Source organism: Eulemur rufifrons, chromosome 16 (assembly GCF_041146395.1).
Source record: "Eulemur rufifrons isolate Redbay chromosome 16, OSU_ERuf_1, whole genome shotgun sequence".
Classification (NCBI taxonomy): domain Eukaryota; kingdom Metazoa; phylum Chordata; class Mammalia; order Primates; family Lemuridae; genus Eulemur; species Eulemur rufifrons.
Window position 1 is genome coordinate 45,060,654 of NC_090998.1, and position 22,649 is coordinate 45,083,302.

A 22,649-nucleotide genomic window follows, 5' to 3' on the forward strand; every position below is an offset into this window, starting at 1 on the left:
TGCCAGAATTTTAATGTACTTTTTTTTAAAAGATTTTTTTTTAGGAATTTGGCAAATCTGATAACAAGAGAGCTAATAAGCAATAGTACTATTTTCTGTAATAGTTTTTGCAGAAAAAGTAAATCCAAATGACACAGTGAAGACATTTAAAAAAAATTAGAAGGGGGTTAAAACTCTATTTTCCATACCACCAAATTCTAGGTCAAACATAAATTTAGACTTTTATTTACTAATTATTCCTCTAGTATTACAAGGACACAACACTCAACATTTTGTTATTTGTTTTTTCACCTCTAACAGATCCTACCATGTAACACATATACACACAAGATTCTCACCCATCAATAAAAAGGATAACTTGAAAATTGAACAAAAGTCACGAATATGGTCTTCCCAGATTTAAATTAAACTCTATGACAGAACTGACACATTTATAATTAGATGAAAACAGTCCAAAATCCTGGGTTCATGTGGATGATGCAGGTTTCATCCTATTCAAGAAGGCTTCAAGTATGGGGCCTGATGAATAGTATGGCTGGATAGTCAGTCCTAAGATTGGTATCTTTCCAACTACAAGAATGATCAGAACCCAGATATGCTCTATAAACTTAACAATGTGTGTGAGGAAGAACATTCTGCATCCAAACTGCATTCCCCACAGCCATCAAAATATACACCTCTCTCTCTTCATAAGCCTGAGATCAATTCCAGACAACTGAAAATTGTAAGACCATTTAAGATAACCCTAACAATGCCTAATATCCAACAACCATAATCGGAGCTTTTTATATGTTACTTTATACTAACTAAGCAAAACAAATGGTACCAAATAAATTCTTATCCAGTATAAACTACAGACCAATATATAAAAGATCAATATGCTCCTGCCTTACCTATTTTAGAAGAAAAAATGACTATGTCTCTTCATAATTGTGCCATTTAACTGAAACTACAAAAAGACCAGAATGCACTTGGAATAACATGCTTTTTGTCAATTCTCTAAATTCTACAAGTAAATACTAAACAGTATTTTTTAAAAAGAAACAAGACTGTTTCATTCAAAACATGGTGGCTCATGACGTTATGAGTTATTTCATTCTACTGAAATATTAAGATGATAAATTTTATGTTATGGTTAACATATGGGTGCCTGTCTAAGGGTAGGTAGAGCTGCAGGCTCCAGAACTCCTGGAGAGACCTGCGCCCCCTCCTCCGCCCAGGAGCTGGTGGTGCCTGGGGCCTGCTTCCAGCCCTTTGGCTGTGGCTCCAGAGGCAGGGCAGGGGAGGAGTGCCCCGTGAGACTTGTGCTTTATGTGGGTGGTGCCCCTCCCCCGCCCTGCCTGGACTCATCCTTGTATTTAATTAATTAAACAAGCCCTTTTAAAACCTTCAAAAAAATGGTAAATTCTATGCTATGTGTGTTTCAACACAGTAAGAACTGGAAAATTTTTTAAAAGCTCTATAAGAGCAGGGATTTTTTCCTGTTTCTTCATTGCTATATCCCTTGCTCTCAGTTCTGATGCAATGAACTACTTATTTGTTAAATAAGCTATTAGCCACAGAAAGCAAATATGGGGGAGTGGTTATCTGATATTCCAACATCAAAATGTAAGTATACATAAATATAATACATACAATATAATATGTAAGCATGCTTAGCATACCCAGAAAATGAATTATTTTTATATGGCTATTTAGTGCCTCTAATTTCAGGACAGTTTCCTTAAAAACAAAATTAATGATGTAATGTCTTTAATATAGAGACACTTCTGATCTCTTCAACTTTTCTTCCTCACCTGACTGCACAGGCATACTAATGAGACTCAGTAATTCCATACGTAATCTCACCAGAGGAGGTTACTAGGATAATTCAATTAAATAAATTCTACTGAAGTGCTGGCTTCAAGCTCCAAATATGATGGGATGCAGTAGAGAGAAGTTCAAAAGAGCAGGTGAGGAAAAAAACACCGTTTTTCCTGTTTCTCACACTTTTATCCCCAACCCTTTAAGTCTTGCATAGGTCAATCCTATCAATGCCTAAGACCTCAAAGCAAGTCTACAAATTATATCCTACACCCCATGACACTCTCAAATGTCCTTCATGAATCCATTTATCTCTCTGATGAAAGCTCATTTCCCAACTAAAGGTTAGAATATTAAGCCAAAGTAGGTGATTCAGAATCAAATCTATCCTGAAACAGATTTAAATAACACTAATATCATACAGAAGACATTTGCAGGCAGACAGAAAGATGGCTGGTAAAAGAGAACTTAGGAATACATTCTACAAGGCATAACTGGGAGTTAAAATATGTCAACAAGGGAGGCAGGCTGCATATATGTTTTCTGTGTTACACAAATCCCAAAACTAGCCTGGGTACTTATTCAAAGACTTATTTTAATAAGATTCCATCCTCCACATTGCTCTGATTCTGAGACTCATCTACAACAAAAGGCATCATCTTAAAGAAAAACTCCTGGTGACCTCAAAATCCTATTAACAAAAGATAAGTATGATATTCCTGGGTATTGGCAAAATAAATTTCAAGTAATCCCAAATTCCATGACTGGTCTAAGATGAAATAACACAAATCTTCCCTGAAAAAAATTCAAAGCCTTTTTAAAAATAATAATTAAAAAAAAAAAAAATACAAAAGTCAACAAGTCAACAAGCTCCAACACATCATATTCTAAACCAAAAGTACAAACTTGTAAATGTCTAGAAATACTTCAAGGTGTGTAATTATTGAACTAGCATTCTCAAAATTAAACATCCATTGCAATGCTCAAGAGATTGGAGAGGTGGGCAGAAAGAAGGAATGGGCCATGAATTCAGTCAAAATGGTAAAATTCAGATGTTTTCTGTCTAATAATTAAGAAAATAGGATTCCAGAACTAAACAATGTAACTTACTAAAAGACAAATATCAACCTCTTAAGTAATAACTAAAATGTGCAACTTTTTGTTGATGTTATTCATTGGGAAAGTGGGAATTAATTGGGCAGGAAGCTCAAAAACTGTGATAATGATTTTGTAATAGAAGGTAACATGAGGCTGGGCATGGTGGCTCACACCTGTAATCCTTGCACTCTGGGAGGCCAAGGCAGGAAAATCACTTGAACTTAGGAATTCGAGACCAGCCTGAGCAAGAACGAGACCCTGTCTCTACTAAAAATAAAAAAATTGGCCGGGCCTCCTGGCATGTATCTGTACTCCCAGCTACTTAGGAGGCTGAGGCAAGAGGATCGCTTGAGCCCAGGAGTTTGAGGTTGCAGTGAGCTATGATGACACCACTGCACTCTACCCAGGGTGACAGAACCAGACTCTGTCTCAAAAAAAAGAAAAACAAAAAGAAAAAAAAAAGGGAAAAGATATTGTTTTAAAATTTTAAATCTATACTACATCATCTTTTTTCTATAAGATCACCACACCAGAGCTGTGCTATATAATTTTACCTTTAATCCTTACTTTATCCTAATAAAGAATTTAACTATGGGATCTTGGATGAAGATTCCGTACAGTACAGCTGTTCAGAGATTTGATTTCTAGTTCTGCCACTTCCAAGCTGTGTGGTCTTGAGCAAGTTACTTAACCTCTTAGTGCCTCAGTTTCCCTTATCTATAAAACAAAGGTAATGGTAACTATCTCATGGGGCTATAAAGATTAAATGAGTATGATATCCCATTACTGGGTATCTACCCAAAGGAAAAGAAGTCATTGTATCAAAAAATACCTGCACTCAAATATTTATCACAGCATAATTCACAATTGCAAAGATATGGAATCAACCTAACTGCCCATCAACTGATGAGTGGACAAAAAAAATATGGTATGCATATACTATGGAATATCACTAAGCCATAACAAAGAATAAAATAATGCCTTTTGCAGCAACTTGGATGGAACTGGAAGCCATTATCCTAAGTGAAGAATCTCAGGAACAGAATAACAAATTCCACATGTACTCACTTATAAATGGAAGCTAAATGAGGGGTATACATGATCATACAGAGTAGTATAATGAACTTGGGAGACTCAGAAGAGGGGGTGGGACAAGTGAGCAAAACCTGTCAGGTACAATGTACACTATCTGGGTGACAGGTACACTAAAAGCCCTGACTTCACCACTATACAATTCATCCATGTAACAAAACACCACTTACACCCCCTAGGCTATAGAAATTAAAAAATACATATATATGCCCACACAAAGTATTATGAACAAGATCACAGCAGTTTATTTGAAATAGCCCCAAACTGGAAAAAATCTAAAAGCCCATTTAACAAGTGAATAAATTGTGGCATATCTATACAATAGGATATTACTCAGCAATAAAAAAAGAATGAATTACTGATATATACATCAATGGATGAATCTCAAAGCATTTATTCTAAATCAGAAAGAAGCCAAATACAAAAGAGCATATACAATTACATTAATATAGAATTATAGAAAATGCAAACTAATCTACAACAGCAAAAAGCAGGTAAGTAGTTGTCTGAGGCCAGGAGTAGAGGACGGTATGGATGGTCAAAGGGTACAAGAGAATTTGGGGGGAATTATGAAAATGTTCTATATCTTGATTGTGGTGGTGGTTTCATAGACATATAGGTTTGTCAAAACTCATTAAATTACACACTTTATTTATTTTTTAATTTTCTCTCTTATTTTTTAGTCCTTTTTTATGTTTTTTTTTTTATGCCTGCTGCTCCATGCATTGGAATTTTTATTTATTTATTTATTTATTTATTAGGCTAGTCAAGTGAAGCAGTGGGAATAGAGAAGGAACAAAGAAATCTGTAACTGGTTGTGATCAATTAGTTGTAAACACCACTGCACTTGGACCAGCCAAATTGTATACTTTAAATGGATATAGTTAACAACATATAAATTATGTCAATAAAGTTAATAAAAATTATTTTCTTCCTGTAAAAAAGAGATTAAATGAGTTAATATACAGGTAAAATGCTTAGACACATGGAAAGCATTTAAATAAATATTACTATTTTTTGTTGTTATTTAGTCTTCCATAAGCTAATACAATAAGAGATTGGGGTCTCTATTTTAAAAACCTGGAAGAACTAATAATAATATATGATTTGTTTTATAGCTCCTCCCAAAGTGAGAGTCTTGTTTGCTTACAATGAACAGAATAAGTAGGCCCAGACACAGACATCAGGTTTTAAGGATCTCAACATGTATTTTTCTCTTAGACACAGATAGTCTGGGATGCAATCTAATATTCCTGTGTCAAAGAAATGAAGTTTCTTGACAAACAAGTAAATTATAATGTATCATGTTAAGTGCTAGATAGAGCTGCTCACAAGGTTAAATGGCAATCTAAATTAGGCCCACAGGAAAGGCTTCCAGAAGGAGGGGATACTTAAGCCTGATCCTCAAGGACAAACGGTATTTAGCCAAACAGAGAAGTGGGGAAACAGACCTAGGTTCTGTATTTACCAACTAGAAAATTTGAGGAAAGTTATGAAAACTCAAAAAACAATAATTTTTTTTTTTTTTTTTTTTAGACAGAGTTTTGCCCTGTTGCCTGGGCTAGACTACAGCGGCATCATCATAGCTCACTGCAACCTCAAACCCCTGGGCTCAAGTGATCCTTCTGCCTCAGCCTGCGCACCACCACGCCCGGCTAATTTTCCTACTTTTTGTAGAGAGGGGGGTCTCTTTCTTGCTCAGGCTGGTCATGAACTCCTGGCCTCAAGCAATCCTCTTGCCTCCACCTCTCAGAGTGCTAGGATTACAGGTGTGAGCCCCCCAACCCCGCCACTCGGCTGACAAACAATAATATTATTAACATAAATATATGGGTCATATGATGTTTTTTCCATATTGCATAAAGAAAGCTATAGCATAAGGTACTCATGGAGAAGTGGCTTGAGAAAAATCTAGACAGGTTAGTGGAAATAGGATTATAAAACATTTTACTTATATACTAACTAAAACTATGAGAAACTCGTAAAGGACTTTGGAAAAGAGTGGCATCATCAGATTTCTATTTTAGAAAGATTACTTTTGCTACAATGTGGAAGGCTTAGAAAGAAGACAGAATAGAGGCAGGGACACCAGATAGGAAAAAGATGAGAAAAATGCTCTGGCTGTAGGAGGGGACTCTGACCCAAAAGACATTAAGAAGGCAGAATCTTTAAGACATAGTAACACAAGAGATACGTGTGATGACAGGCAAAGAAGACAACTAAGAGAATACCCAGGGACTGAACAGAAAAGCAGCTCTCAAAGTGTGGCCTGGAACCCCATTGGGAATCCCCAAGACTTTCAGGGGACCTGCAGGGTCAAATCCATTCTCATAATAATATTAAAATCTTGCTTAACTTTTTCACTCTTGTGCTCTCATGGTGTATGGTAGCGTTTCCCAGAAGATATACGACATGTAATATTGTAACTATTTTCACTGAAGATGCAGATATCAGAATCTAGCTGTGTTTTATTAATCTTATCATTTAAAAGAATTGCAAAAATGAAAAAAAAAAGCAACGCCACATTTCTCACTAAATCTTTTTGCTACTTTAGGAAGTTATTTTTCATAAAATTTTACTTTTATGTTAATTGGTTTTAATTTCTAATAAATTAATATTTATAGTTGTAACCCACATAAACAAAAGCTCTTTGGAGACTTCAATCATTTTTAAGAGTGTAAAGAGGTTCTGATCCCAAATAGTTTGAGAACCACTAGGTGGATAATATTTCCACTCACTAAGATAAGAATACTGAAGAAGAAACCAGTTTGGAAAGAAAGATGATAAAGTTCTGTTTAGTACATGACAAATGTCATGTGCCCATGGGCTGAAAAAATTAAATGCCCAATGGGCAGTTACGTGAGTGGTACTGGAAATCTAGACTACCCAACTGAGAGTAGTTGAAACCTTGGATTTTAAACAGCATCACAAAGGGAAAATATATGGTGAGAACAGTGGCAATATAGCAAAAGAAAAGACTAGAAGAAAAGCAGAGGTCTCAGAACACACTAATATTTAAGGGATAAAAAAAGAGAAAGAAGCTTTCATATGGAAGGAGGAAAAGTCATAAAAATGAGAAATTAAAATGGAAAAATATAAGAGGACATCACTAGCTATAACTTAAAGAAAGAAAAAGTTGCTCAGGGCAAAAACCCAATCCACCATCAGCAATGGCAGGGAGAAATAGAAGAATGAAATACAACACTAACTCCAAAATTTCATTTTTGCTAAGTGTTTCAATCTCTTCTCGTATAACATATTTTCTCATCAAAGTTAATCATGAACAAAAGAATAGTTTCAGGTTTATCTCCTTTGCCTTCTTCATTTACCTTCCAGAGGAAATGCAAACAAGTAAGAACATGACCAAAAGGATAGAGATGGAAAGAAAAGGAAAGATCCTGGATGAAATGCAAGGAGGGAGTTGACTGGAAGCAGTGACTCAATGAAGAGCATTCATTCATTCAAAAAATCATTCCTGAGTAACCACTTGCAAGACATCATGCCAGGCACTGTTGAAAATAGCTGACTAATATACAAAGCTACATGTTTGCTTCATCAACAGATGCAAAAGACTGGAAATACAAATAAAACTTTACTGATAAGACTGGTATAATATGCAGATTCCAAAGACAGATCTAGCAGAAGATTCCCAGAGCCCAAAGTCACCCAATTACTGAAACGTGGCCTTATTCCAGAAAATAACTCCAAAGGAATATTTTCTTCAAATGTTTGATAGCTATGTGGTCCTGTGGCAATGCCATATCTTGCTGAATTTCTTAAATAGATAAATGCAGCACTGAAATACACAGATAAATCTTTAAGAAATTCTAGTATATAAACTATACTGTCCAATTCTGATATAAGCTCCAAAATGAAAAGTAAAGATCAAAGGAGAATTACCTAGCTAGATGCACTTAGGCTGCAAAGTCTATAAAGTTTAATTGGTCAACTCCACCCTTTAAATGTAGAAGTTGTGATTTTATAAATATGGCTATTTTCTGGAGAAAAAGAATAAAAAGATAGAAAAGAGAAAAAGCATATAACATCCAGAATTTAGTATTATATCCAAAGGGAACCTTGAATAAAAAAGAATATATTAATATTATCATGCGCTAGCTGTCACTAAAATCTTTTTACACCATCATCTTGTGCCATGGTAGCTGACCTATTTCTAGCTCTAAGCCTGTATTTGATTGATTTGCAATTTTCTGGAACTGGCTGGGCTTCAACAGACACTGAACAACATCAGAAGTATCTTTTTGTCTGAGTTCTATTTGCCCTCCATTCCCCCTTTTTAAGAACTTGAGGCCAGGTGCAGTGGCTCATGCCTGTAACCCCAGCACTTTGGGAGGCCAAGGCAGGAGGACTGCTTGTGGCCAGGAATTCAAGACCACCATGGGCAATATAGCAAGACTCCATTTCTAAAAAAAATAACTAGCTGGGTGTGTTAGTGTGCACCTGTAGTCGTAGCTACTTGGGAAGCTGAGGCAGGAGGGTCACTTGAGCCCAGGAGTTCGAGGTTGCAGTGAGCTGTGATCATGCCACTGCACTCCAGCCTAGGCAACAGAACAAGACCATGTCTCTAAAAAGAGAAAAAAAAAAAACTTGAGAAAGTAAGGAATTATTTGACAATAGTCAGTAACAATCGGTATACCTAATGTTAATGAAAATTTTATGGGTTTGCGGGGGAATTCCACTTCTGGCTAACATGGAGCAACAGGAATCAGATTTACCTTACCAGCAGAAACAACTGGGGAAAAAAAGCAGACATAATGTATGAAACAATGGTTTTTAAGTCATTGGACATCAGGCAATGAAGGACAGTGATTCCTGAGATATGGGAAATAAATGAGATGAGCTCTATGATCACTCAAGCTTAATGTCCGGAGAGTGTTTCCAAGTAATGTAACAGGGAAAGGGGGTGTAGAGGAAACAAGAGCAGAGTCCAGCATGCTCCCTGAGTGAAGAAGATAGGCCTGAGAGTTTGAGAAAGCCAAGAAGTCTACAATTCACAGGGAGAGTAAGCTAAATATAGGAGAAAATATTGGAAACCACATATCTATCAAAGAACTCATATCCAGAATATGTAAAGAACTCTCAAACTCAACAGCAAAGAAAAAAAACAATTCGATTAGAAAATAGGCAAAAGACTAAAACAGACAGGTTCAAAATCATTAGCCATTAGGGAAATTAAAGTTAAAACCATAATGAGATATCATTATACACCTATCACAACAGGTAAAATTAAAAATACTGACAATACCAAATGCTGACAAGGATGCAGAAAAACTGGACAACTCATGCATTGCTGGTGGGAATGCAAAATGGTATAGCCACTCTGGAAGACAGTTTGGCAATGTCTTATAAAAATTAAATATGTGATTACCATGTCCCCTACCAATTGCACTCTTGGACATTTATCCCAAAGAAATAAAAATAATTATGCCAAAATCTGTACATGAATGTTCACAGTAGTTTTACTCGTAATAGACAAAAAATTGCAACCAACACAAAAATCCTTCAATAGATGAATGATTAAAGAAACTGTGGTCCAGCCATACCGTGCAATACTACTCAGCAATAAAAAGGAACAAATTATTGATACATACAACAACTTGAATGAATCTCATGAGAATTATGCTGAGTGAAAAGGAGCCAATTTCAAAAGGGGAAAAAAAGCCAATTGTGTACACTGTTGATTCTATTTATGTGTTATTTTTGAAATAGTACTATTACAGATAGCGTTGTGGGTCAGTGTTCCAGGTTAAAAAATAAGTAAATAAATAAAAAATAAAAATATTACAGAGATGGGGAATTAGTGGTTACAGGAGTTACAGGTTGGGGGAATGGGGTGGAGGGAGGTGGATGTAGTTATAAAAGAGCAACAGGAAAGATCCTTGTGGAAATGGAATTATTCTGTATCTTGATAGTGATGTTGGATACACAAAGTCACACATGATGAATTGCATAGAACTATACACACATCCACACACACATGCACGTGTGCACAAGACTGCTTGTAAAACTGATCAAATATTTCTATAGATTTTACCAATGTCAATTTCCTAGTTTTGAAACTGTACTATAGGTACACGATGTTACCACTTGGAGACACTGTGAGTGAAAGGTTCACAGGATATGGCTGTACTTTTTTTTGTAACTTCCTATAAATCCATACTTATTTCACAATGAAAAGTTAAATGACTGAGAGATGACACAAATTATAGAATTAGTAAAGAAAAGCACTTAGAAAGTTATTACAACCATACTCCATATGTGCAAAGAACTACAGGGAAAAGTGAGCATGTTAGGTAGAAGTAAGAAAATCTTTGAAATGTTAGAGACAAAACTACACTGTTACCAGTAACAACAGATTAGAAATTGGAGAAGAAAAATCGGGGGGGGGGGCAGCGGTGCGGGGAATCTGAGGACATAACAAATAGAAACTAACCAAAACACAAAGAAATAAACACTGAAATACAATATACAAAATATCAGTGAACTGTAGGATAAATTCAAATGGCCTAATAGATGTGTCAGTGGTATTTCTAAAGAAAGGAAGCAGGGGGGAAATTTAAAGAAATAATAACTTAAAAGCTTCCAAACCGGAGTAAAACTATTAACCCATAGATTCAAGAAACTCAAAGAACCACACCAAAGCACATCATTAACAAACTACTTAAAACTAGTGATAAAGGAAAATCTTTTTTTTTTTTTTCTGCTTTCTACCTGAAAAGCTGCTAGTTCTAAGAAAATCTTTTGTTTTAAGAGACAGGGTCGCACTATGTTGCCCAGGCTGGAGTGCAGTGGCTATTCACAAGCACATTCATTGCACACTACAGCCTTGAACTCCTAGGCTCAAAAGATCCTTCCTGTCTCAGCTCCCAAGTAGGTGAGACTATAGGTATGCACCATTATGCCCAGCTCAAGGAAAATCTTAGACGCAATCAGAGAAAAAGGACACATTACATATAGAAGATTAAAGATAAAGATGACAGCAGATTTCTCATTATAAGCTATTCAAGACCAAAGACAATGGAGTAACATCTTAAAGAACTGAAATTAAAAAAAAAAAAACAAAAAAACAAACAACTGTCAGTCAAGAATTCTATAGTCTCAGAAAATACCTTTAAAAATCTAAGGCCAGGCCGGGCGCAGTGGCTCACGCCTGTAATCCTAGCACTCTGGGAGGCCGAGGCGGGCGGATCCTTTGAGCTCAGAAGTTCGAGACCAGCCTGAGCAAGAGCGAGACCCCGTCTCTACTAAAAATAGAAAGAAATTAGCTGGACAACTAAAAAATATATAGAAAAACTTAGCCGGGCATGGTGGCACACGCCTGTAGTCCCAGCTACTCGGGAGGCTGAGGCAGAAGGATTGCTTGAGCCCAGGAGTTTGAGGTTGCTGTGAGCTAGGAGGACGCCACGGCACTCACTCTAGCCCGGGCAACAGAGCAAGATTCTGTTTCAAAAAAAAAAAAAAAAATCTAAGGCCAAAAAAGACCACCAGACACTAAAGCTGAAAGAATTCATCACTGGCAGACATACTAATCCTTCAGACTGAATGAATATGATAATAGATGGAAACCTAGATATATACAAAGGAATGAAGAACACCTGAAATGGTAACTATGTGGGTAAATATAAAAGACTTTTTTGGTCATTATTTAAATATCTTTAAAAGATAATCGACTAGTTAAAGCAAAAAAAAAAAAAAAAACTTTTTAAATATATTGTACAATTTATAAATATAAGTAAACTGTATGACCAGAATATGGCACTGGCCAGAAGGGAAGAAGAAAAAGAAGTATACTATTGTACAGTTCTTATATACCATACATGAAGCAGAACATACAGCCCATAACAGGAAAAATGGCAATCAACAGAAACTCACTTAGGAAGCCCAGACACTGAATGTACTACATCAACTTTATTTATTTATTTATTTATTTTTGAGACAGAGTCTCACTCTGTTGCCCAGGCTAGAGAGTCGTGGCATCAGCCTAGCTCACTGCAACCTCAGACTCCTGGGCTCAAGCGATCCTCCTGCCTCAGCCCCCCAAGTAGCCAGGACCACAGGCATGCGCCACCATGCCTGGCTAATTTTTTCTATATATATGTATTTTAGTTGTCCATATAATTTCTTTCTATTTTTTTTTTGTAGAGACAGGGTCTCGCTTTTGCTCAGGCTGGTCTCAAACTCCTGAGCTCAAATGATCCACCTGCTTCGGCCTCCCAGAGTGCTACAGATCAACTTTAAATCAGCCATTTTAAGTAAGTTCAAAAGGGAAGGAAATCATGTCTAAAGAACTAAAGGAAAGAATGAGAACTATGTCTCACCAAACTTAAAATATCAATAGAAAGACAGAAATTATAAAAAGGAACCAAAGAGAAATTCTGGAGTTGAAAAGTGCAATAACAAAATGAAAATAAAAATCAGTGGAAGCATTTGAGACGCAGAAAAAGAATCAACATCAGATTTGAGCACGCAGAAAAAGAATCAACAAACTTGAAGCTAGGTTAATTAAAATTATCCATTAGAAGCTAGGTGCAGTGTTACATGCTTGTAGTACCAGCTACGTGCAAGGATAAGGCAGGAGGATCACTTGAGCCCAGGAGTTCAAGGCTGTAGTGTGCAATGATCATGCCCATGAATAGCCACTGCACTCTAGCCTGGGCTACATATGGAGACTCCCATCTTTGAAAACAAAATAGTAAAACAAAATAAAATAAAGATTATTCAGTTTGGGTAACAAAAGAAAAAAGAATAAAGAAAAACGAACAAAGCCTCAGAAAGAGTGGGACACCATCAAGCAAGCATATACACACAAATACACTCTGGGAGTCCTATGAGAGGAAAAAAAGAGACAGAAAGAATTTTGTTGTTGTTTTTGCTGGATCTCAGGCAGATAAGGAATATTTAATAAAATAATGGCCAAAAACTTCTCAAATTTGATGAAAATCTGCTATTCAACCCATGTGGGTAGCTCCATAAATTCCAACTAGGAAAAACTCAAAGATCCATATCTAGGCACATCATAACCAAATTGTAAAAATAAAATAAAATAAGGCAGAGACTCTTAAAAGCAGCAAGAGAGAAGTATCTTAACATATACAAGAGATTCTCAGTAAGATAATAGCACATTTCTCATCAGAAACCATGGAAGCCAAAAAGCAATGGGAAGATATATTCAAAGTGCTGAAAGAAAAAGACTGTCAACCAAGAATTCAATGTCCAGCAAAACTATCCTTCAAAAATAAAAGAAAAATTAAGATATTCCCAGGTAAACAGTAAGACAAAATTTGTCACTAGAAGACTTCCTCTACAAGAAATGGCTCTACTCTAATGGCAGCCATTCAGGCTGAAATGAAAGGACACTAGACACTAAGTCAAGCCCAAACGAAGAAATAAGGAATATTGGTAAAGGTAACTACATAGGTAAATATAAAAGACTATATTCAATGTACTTCCTGTTTGTAACTCGTTTTTCTTCTTATGTCTGATTTAAAAGATTGCATAAAGCTATCATTATAAGTCTGTGCTGACGGGGACACAATGTATAAAGATGTAATTTGTATGATAATAACAGCACAAGAGGGGAGAGGAAATTGAGCTATATAGGCACAAAGGTTTTATATACTATTGTAATTGAATTGGTAGTAATCAAAGTACATTGTTATAAGTTAAAATGTTAACTATAATTCCTATTCCAATGTAATCTTTCTTTTTTAATATAGGTGTCTATAGCTATTCATGTAGAACTGCAAGGGGCCCTGAATAGCCAAAACAATATTGAAAAAGAAAAACAAGGTAGGAAGACTCACACCTCCTGATTGCATAACTTATTACAAAGCTATACTAATCAAAACAGTGTGGTACTGGTGTAAGGAGAGACACGTAGACCAATAGACATGAGAATCCAGAAATAAACCCAAACCCAAATCTATGGCCAAGTGATTTTTTGACAAGGGTGCCAAGATCATTCATGGGGAATGAATAGTCTCTTCAGCAAATGGTGCTGTGACAACTGGATAACCACATGCAAAAGAATGATATTGGATCTCTACCTCATTCTATATATAAAATTTGAGTGAAAATAGGGCAATCACCTAAATTGAGCTAAAATTATAAAACTCTTAAAAGAAAACATAGGAGTAAATCTTCATGATCTTGGATTTGGCAATGGGTTCTTAGATTTGACCCCAAAAGAATGAGCAACAAAAGTAGATAAATTGGACTTCACAAAAATTCAAATCTTTTGCACATCAAAGGATGTGAAAAGATGATACATAAAATGGGAAAACATATTTGTAAATCATATATCTGCTAAGGGTTTAATATCCAGAATATATTTACAGATATATTAAAAAAAAAAAAACCTCTTCTGTATACCTTAAATATACACAACAAAAAAAATTATTTTTTTAAAAAACTCTTATGGCCAGGTGCAGTGGCTCACACCTGTAATCCCAACACTCTGGGAGGCTGAGGCGGGAGGATCTCTTGAGGTCAGGAGTTCAAGACCAGCCTAAGCAAGAGCAAGACCCCGTCTCTACTAAAAATAGAAAAAATTAGCCGGGCAACTAAAAACAGAAACAAAAACTTAGCTGGGTGTGGTGGCGAATGCCTGTAGTCCCAGCTCCTCAGGAGGCTACAGCAGGAGAACTGCTTAAGCCCAGGAGTTTGAGGTTGCTGTGAGCTAGGCTGACATCATGGCACTCTAGCCCAGGCAACAGAGGGAGACTGTTTCAAAAACAAAAAACAAAAACAAACAAACAAACAAAAACTCTTATTAGCCGGGCTTGGTAACACACACCTGTAGTTCCAACTACTCAGGAGACTAAGTCAGGAGGACCACTTGAGCCCAGGAGTATGAAGTTGCAGTGAACTGTGATGATACCACTGTACTCTAGCCTGGGTGACAGGGCAAGACTCTGTCTCAAAACAATTAACAACAACAACAAAAACTCCTACAACTCAACAATATAAAGGCAATTTTTGAAATGGGCAAAGGATTTAAATAGACATTTCTCCAAAGAACATAAACAAATGGCCAAGAAGCACATGAAAAAATGTTCAACACCACCGGTCACTAAGGAAATACAAAACAAAACCTCATTGACAGCTGGGCACGGTGGCCTATGACTGTAATCCTAGCACTCTGGGAGGCCAAGGCAGGAGGATCACTTGAGGTCAGGAGTTCAAGACCAGACTAAGCAACATAGCAAGACTCTGTCTCTACAAAATATATTACAGAAAAATAAGCCAGGCATGGTAGTGTGTGTCTATAGTCCCAGCTACTTGGGAGACTGAGGCGAGCGAATTACTTGAGCCCAGGAGTTTAAGGCTGCAGGGAGCTATGATGCTGCTGCTGCACTCTAGCCCAGGCAACAGAGTGAGACCCTGTCTCAAAAAACAAAACAAAACAAAACAGGCCGGGCGCGGTGACTCACGCCTGTAATCCTAGCACTCTGGGAGGCCGAGGTGGGCGGATCGTTTGAGCTCAGGAGTTCGAGACCAGCCTGAGCAAGAGCGAGACCCCATCTCTACTAAAAAAAATAGAAAGAAATTATATGGACAGCTAAAAATATATATAGAAAAAATTAGCCAGGCATGGTGGTGCATGCCTGTAGTCCCAGCTACTTGGGAGGCTGAGGCAGGAGGATCCCTTGAGCTCAGGAGTTTGAGGTTGCTGTGAGCTAGGCTGACGCCACGGCACTCACTCTAGCCTGGGCAACAGAGTGAGACTCTGTCTCAAAAAAAAAAAAAAAAAAAAAAACCAAAACAAAACAAAACAAAAACCTAGAATATAAAAGCTGGTAAAGATGCTGAAAAACAGGAATCCTCATGCATTACTGGTGGAAATGTAAAATAGCACAGCACTGTGGAAAACAGATTGACATTTCCTCAGAAAGTTGAACATAGAATTACCATATGCCCAGCAATTCCACTCTTAGGTATATACTAAAAAATTGAAAACAGAAACAAACAGATATTCTTACAGGAATAATTACAGCAGCATTATTCATAATACCCAAAAGGTAGAAACAACCCCAATGTCCATCAACTCATGAATGGATAAACAAATTGTTGTATATATATACAGTAGAATATTATTCAGCCATAAAAAGGAACAAAGTACTGATACATGCTACAACTTAGATAAATGTCAAAAATATTATGCTAAGTGAAAGAAGTCAGACACAATAGGCCAAATATTGTATGATTCCTTTTCTAAGGTTCCCTTTATATGACAAATCCATAAAGACAGAAAGCAGATTAGAGGTTATCAGAAATGAGGGGAGGACAGAATGGACAGTGATTACTTAGTGGGTATAGGGTGGTTTATGAGATGATGAAAAAGTTTTGAAACTGGTGGTTGCACAACATCGTAAATACAACTAAACACCACTGAACTGTACACTTTACAGTAGTTAATTGTATCATATAAATTTCACCTCAATTTTTAAAAAAGAAAGTAATCTGGGGGGACAAAAGTATATATCCACACAAAGACTTGTACACAAATATTGACAGCACAGCTTTACTTGTATTGCCAAAAACTAGAAACAACCCAAATGTCCATCAGCAAGTGAATGGATAAACAAATTGTGGTTTGTCTATAGAATGGATTGTTACCCAGCGCTTAAAAGGAATCAACTACTAATACATGTAACAACATAAATGAATCTCAAAATAATTATGCTGAATAGAAAAAGCCAGACCAAAAGTAAATAAATAAATACACACTCTGTGATTCCATTTATATAACATTCTAGACAATACAAACTACTCTATAGTGATATAAAGAAGATCAGTGGCTGGCTGGAGACCATGGAGGTTGGGGGAATCATTACAAATGGGGATAAGGAAACTTGTGGGAGTGACGAATATGTTCATTATCTTGGTTGTGGTGATAGTTTCATGGGTGTATACCTATGTCAAAACTTAAATTGTACACTTTCAATATGTGTAATTTACTGTATGTCAATTATACCTCAATTAAGGTCTCTTTTTAAAAAGATAGGGAAAGGAAAACAAGGCAAATGTACTCATGCTGGCCACTCAATAACTGATAAGATAGTATTAAAAGCAATTTTACTTTACCTGGCTGAGTGTAGAGACAACATGCAAAACTACTCAAAATAGCACATAAATTTGAATTTTTATAAATTTAAAAATACTTCCATTAATCTACATTATCATGTCAGAGATGCTCAATCTTCGTTTTTTTGACTGTCTTTAGTCAGTAGTGCTAAGAAACCCACCAAATAATCCTCTAAGTCTGGCAAGTACTGTACTTAAGATGATTTGTAAATAAGCATTTAATGCACCAAGAAAGCTGCGAAAAGAAACTCTAATAAGAGGCCAGGTGCAGTAGTTCATGCCTATACTCCTAGCATTCTGGGAGGCCAAGGCGGGAGGACTGCTTGAGGTCAGGAGTTCGAGAGCAGCCTCAGCAAGAGTGAGACCCCATCTTTACTAAGAACAGAAAGAAATTAGCCAAACAACCAAAAATAGAAAAAATTAGCTGGGCGTGGTGGTGCACACTTGTAGTCCCAGCTCCTCAGGAGGCTGAGGCAGGAGGACCGCTTGAGTCCAGGAGTTTGAGGATGCTGTGAGCTGGGCTGACGCCACAGCACTCTAGCCTGGGCAACAGAGTGAGACTCTGTCTCAAAACAAAACAAAACAAAACAAACAAACAAAACCCTAATAAGGTTCCTTAAAGCTGAAAATACCTGTAAACAGTATCTCAAGTGAGAAGAAATCAACATATCCATATTAATCACCTCTTAAGAAAAAATTCCCTAGTTATACATATTTACCTTATATAGATATTCACTCAAATTTTAACCACTTCAAAACTTTTAACCTATTTTATAAAAAGTCAGGAAAACTTTAGGGTTAAAAATCCTAATCTGGATTTTTTTTTACCAGAAGGTATATGGACTGTTTTAAAGACAAACCAAAATTACAAAGTATTCACTAGTGGGGAAAAAGCTATAGAATTTGGGGTAAAGTTCAGTCAATCAAAACTACTTTACATTTGTGATTTTTCTTTTCATTTTATTTTTTGAGACAAGGTCTTGTTCTGTCGCCCAGGCTAGAGTGCAGTAGCATAGCTCACTGTAGTCTTGAACTTCTGGGCTCAAGGGACACTCACACCACCTCAGCCATTTACTGGGATTACAGGCACGTGCCACCACACCTGGTTTCTTTCTTTCTCTCTCTCTCTTTTTTTTTTTCAATAGATGGAGTCTTTCTATATTGTCCAGGCTGGTCTCAAACTCCTGGCCTCAAGCAATCCTACCGCCTCAGCCTCCCAAAGTGTTGGGACTACAGGTGTGAGCCACTGCACCCAGCTACATTCATAATATTTATAGCAAGTGAGCAATGACATTATCTAACCCAAGCTACTAGCACCTCTTACTTCAACTGCAACAGTGGGCTTTATTTTTTAATTCAGCTGAACTCAATCTTAATATACTCTGCATCTCAATTTTTTTCATCTATTAAATGGGTACAACATTACTTCCAACCCCAGAGGGTTGTGTGAGGATTAAGTGAGAATAAAGTTATAGTACTTAGTTTATTGTCTGGCATATAGAAAGTGCTCCATAAATGTTATCTATTATTACCTGAATAAATGCTCAGCCTCCATGAGTCCAGTACTGGAATGGCATCACATACAAGAAACAAGTCTAACCTCAAAAAAAAAAAAAAAAAAGGCAAGTTAAAAGCAATTTTAAATCTTATATATTGAGACCTTCAAAGAAAATAAAATCAGATCCAATTCAAAATCTATAGCACCATCTCTTAACATCATCTTTCCCAATACCTTCTGCTCACAATGCTTCTCATAACCCCTGCACCTTCCCTGTATCCTCTATCTCCATTCCCACTCTCAATTCACAATTAAAAAAACTCTGCTGGTGGCCGGGTGCTGTGGCTCACACCTGTAATCCTAGCACTCTGGGAGGCTAAGGTGGGAGGATCTCTTAAGGTTAGGAGTTCAAGACTAGCCTGAGTGAGCAAGAGTGAGACCCCCCCCCATCTCTACTAAAAATAGAAAAATTAGCCACGTGTGGTGGCACATGCCTGTAGTCCCACCTACTTGGGAGGCTGAGGCAGGAGGATCACTTGAGACCAGGAGTTTGAGGTTGCTGTGAGCTAGGCTGATGCCACAGCACTCTAGCCCAGGTGACAGAGCAAGACTCTGTCTCAAAAAAAAAAAAAAAAAAAGGAAAAGTTCATGTATCACAACAAAGAGGTCTTCCCTGACCACCCCAATCTGAAGTATCCCCACCTTGCTCTCTATCACATCACCACATCTGTTTTCTTCACAGCATATATCATAATCTGCAATTAAATTGTCTACCTTCCTAGACAAAAAGGTAAGCTCCATGAGGGCAAAAATCTTGTATATCTTGTTCATATCAGTATCTGCAATGCTAAATAATGTCTGATACATAAGAAGCACTGAAATAGTTTTCTAATTGATTCATTTGCAAAGCTAAGAAGTTTACTTCCTCTGAGGTAAACCTAGCTTCTTTAAGCCAAGGTATTTAAACTTATTTGTACAGCCGTAAGACAGCCAAATTGTCAAAACCCTATGTTCTCTTATTCATTCTAACAATCTGCCTTGTATTCTAAGAAATCTTCCCTCCTTTCTCTGAAGGTAAAACTTACAATCAGAAAATAAGACGGCAATCCTATCTGGCAACTGTTCTCTGGCTCTGTGAGGCCCAAATCTAATCTTCTCAGGCAACGCAACTGTCAAAGATCTGGCTACTAGCATTGTACTGAAGAGTGCCTCACAGTCATGAACTACTTACGCTAAATTGACCCAAGCTGCAAACACCTGTGAGACACTCACTGCTGATAAGAGTTCTGTGAAGCACTCCAAATGCCTTAAAGATAACCTCACAGGAGTGGAAAGAAGCTGAACTCAGCCATCAGCCTAGTGAAGCATCCTATAAAGCTTTAATAACGACCCTGTCACCAGAAAAACAGATACTTAGCCTAGCCTTCTAATCCGCTGAATTTAGCAACCAACATCCATCTTTTGCAATAAAATGCCACCTCTGAGTTCCTATTCCTATCAAATTATCACTGCTTTGGGCAATAGATATATCAGAAACTACATTTAACAAATCCACTTGTCTGGGACCCAAGACAATTAATTAACTTTACTTGGAGAGGTAGAATAGCCTCTAGTAAAGATCCTAACAACTGTAACACTTGGGCAAAACGAAAACGGCTATAATCTGAAAAACAGCCACATGTCACTTCCAATGGCACCTATACTGAAAAAGTGACCTTTCCCCTCCAAAATAAGTAAGTTTTAAAAGTACCTGAATCTTGAACAACGACTCTTATTTTTCTCTAAAATAAGGGCTATGACAGCTACACTAATGAGATACCAAATAAATGCAGGGCAAGGGGCTCATTGTGCTGACACTGTCACCTCACCCAGGATTTCTGATGATTCATCCCGATGGGCTGACAAGTCACTGACATCTGAGCCTTGCCCCAAATTCTCATTTTTTTCACATACAAAAGCACTGTTTACTCAAGACAACAACAATCCAGATACCTTCTCCTGCTGTGGAGCCTTTCCCTTCCCGAATTCATGGAAGAAGCACCTGGCAAAAAAAGTTATTTCAGGCCAATATTAGCAACTGGGGATAACTAACAAGCCATGGAAGGGCTGGGAACAGAGAGCCCATAAAAGGACCACAGTGTTAACCCTCAGCAATTACCAACTTTAAGAAAAGATCAAAATCACCTGCGGAAGAAACCCATCTTTTCAGCATTAACAAATATTTAGTATTATTATGGTAATTTTAAAAACAGTTGCAAAGTCAGGACCTGAAAATATTAGTCCCTGGCCACACCAAGTAATCACAGAAAACATCCTTTAACCCAATAAGCTTTGTTCTAACATGAACTTCAAAAAGAGGCAGGCACTGTGGCTCATGCCTGTAATCCTAGTACTTTGGGATGCCGAGATGGGAGTACCACTGAATCCAGGAGTTGGAGACCAGCCTGGGCAACATAGTGAGACCCCATCTCTACAAAAAAAATAAAAACTTAGCCAGGCATGGTGGCATATGCCTGTAGTCCCAGCTATTCTGGAGTCTGAGGCAAGAGGATCAAAGAGCCCAGGAGTTTGAGGTTGCATTAAGCTATGATCATGCCACTGCAACCCAGCCTGGATGACAGAGAGAGACCTTGTCTCTTAAAACAAAAAGACAAGTCAAGGTGGTAAAAACAAAAACCACCCATTTCATTTGAAAGGAATTTAAAAAAGAAAAGGAAAGGGAAAAAGAAAAACAAGGAAGGAAAAACCATGCCCACTTTTTACATCACCACAATTATTTAATATGGCCACAATTATTTATAGGAACTGGTGTCAAGAAGTGGAGGTTGTTTCCCAATCTCTTAAATATGACTTGTCCTTATGACTTGCTTTGACCAATAGCATGCAGCATGAATGACATTGCAACTTTTGAGCCCAAGCCTCAAGAAGCCTTGCAACTTCCACTCTCACCTTCTTAGAACCCAGCCATCACAAAATGACGCCAAGCCAACCTGCAGGAGAGGCCACAGCAACCTAGCTGATAGCTTCAGCCCAAGGCTATCCAGGTTTGACCAGCCTCTAGCTAATGTACCAACTGGCCACAAACACATGAGTGAGCCCAGCCAATACTGTGTGGAATAGAGGCAAGCTGTGCTAGATGAGCCTTGCCCAAATTGCCAACTCACTTAAATCATAAGCAAATAAATACAGTTGACCCTTAAACAAGACTAATTTAATCTGCATGGGTCCACTTACGCACAGCTTTTTTTCAACCAAACATGGATGGAAAATACAGTATTCTTGGGATGCAAAACCCCCCTAAACAGAGGGCCAACTTCCCTACACACAAGTTCCACAGGGCTGACTGGAGGACTTGAGTATGCACAGATCTGGTTATATGTGGGCAGTCCTGAAACCAATCCTCCAGCATACCGAGGAACAACTGTGGTTGCTTTAAACCATTAATTTTTGGCGTGGTTTGTTTCACAGCAATAGATAACAGAAACACCCACAATCAGCTGAACCTAATTCAAAACGTCAGTAGTGACCCACTCAAAACCAGCATGTGCATTCCCAACATATAAGGTAATTAGAATCTGTAAAGAACAATATACATGACTAACTTTCATTGATTAAGACATATACCAGGGAATTCCAACAAAATGCTCAGGTTTATCAATTCGTTCCTGTGTCTATTGCATGTGTAAATACCCATAGAAGATATGTGCAAATATATGCATCCAATGAAGAACTCATATGCAAAATACATAAAGAATTTCTACCAGTCAATAAAAGAAAAGCAACCCAATTTTTAAAACGTACAAAGAAACACTTCACACAAGAGGATACTAAAAAACTAATAATCATATGGAAAAATGAGTCAACATCAATTATCATTAGGGAGATGCAAATTAAAACCACAAGAAGGCCGGGCGTGGTGGCTCACGCCTGTAATCCTAGCACTCTGGGAGGCCGAGGTGGGCGGATCGTTTGAGCTCAGGAGTTCGAGACCAGCCTGAGCAAGAGCGAGACCCCATCTCTACTAAAAATAGAAACAAATTATATGGACAGCTAA

At 37.4% G+C, this 22,649-nt stretch overlaps 1 protein-coding gene across 8 annotated transcripts in view; it reads right to left on the reverse strand.

The window, feature by feature from the left end:
* Nucleotides 1-22,649, reverse strand: part of R3HDM2 (R3H domain containing 2) — a 141,998-nt gene that overhangs the window by 90,641 nt on the left and 28,708 nt on the right. For all 8 annotated transcript variants that reach the window (XM_069489365.1, XM_069489363.1, XM_069489362.1 and 5 more), the window contains exon 2: nt 18,630-18,692. The gene's annotated coding sequence lies outside the window, so the exon portion shown is untranslated. The remainder of the gene's footprint in view (nt 1-18,629; nt 18,693-22,649) is intronic.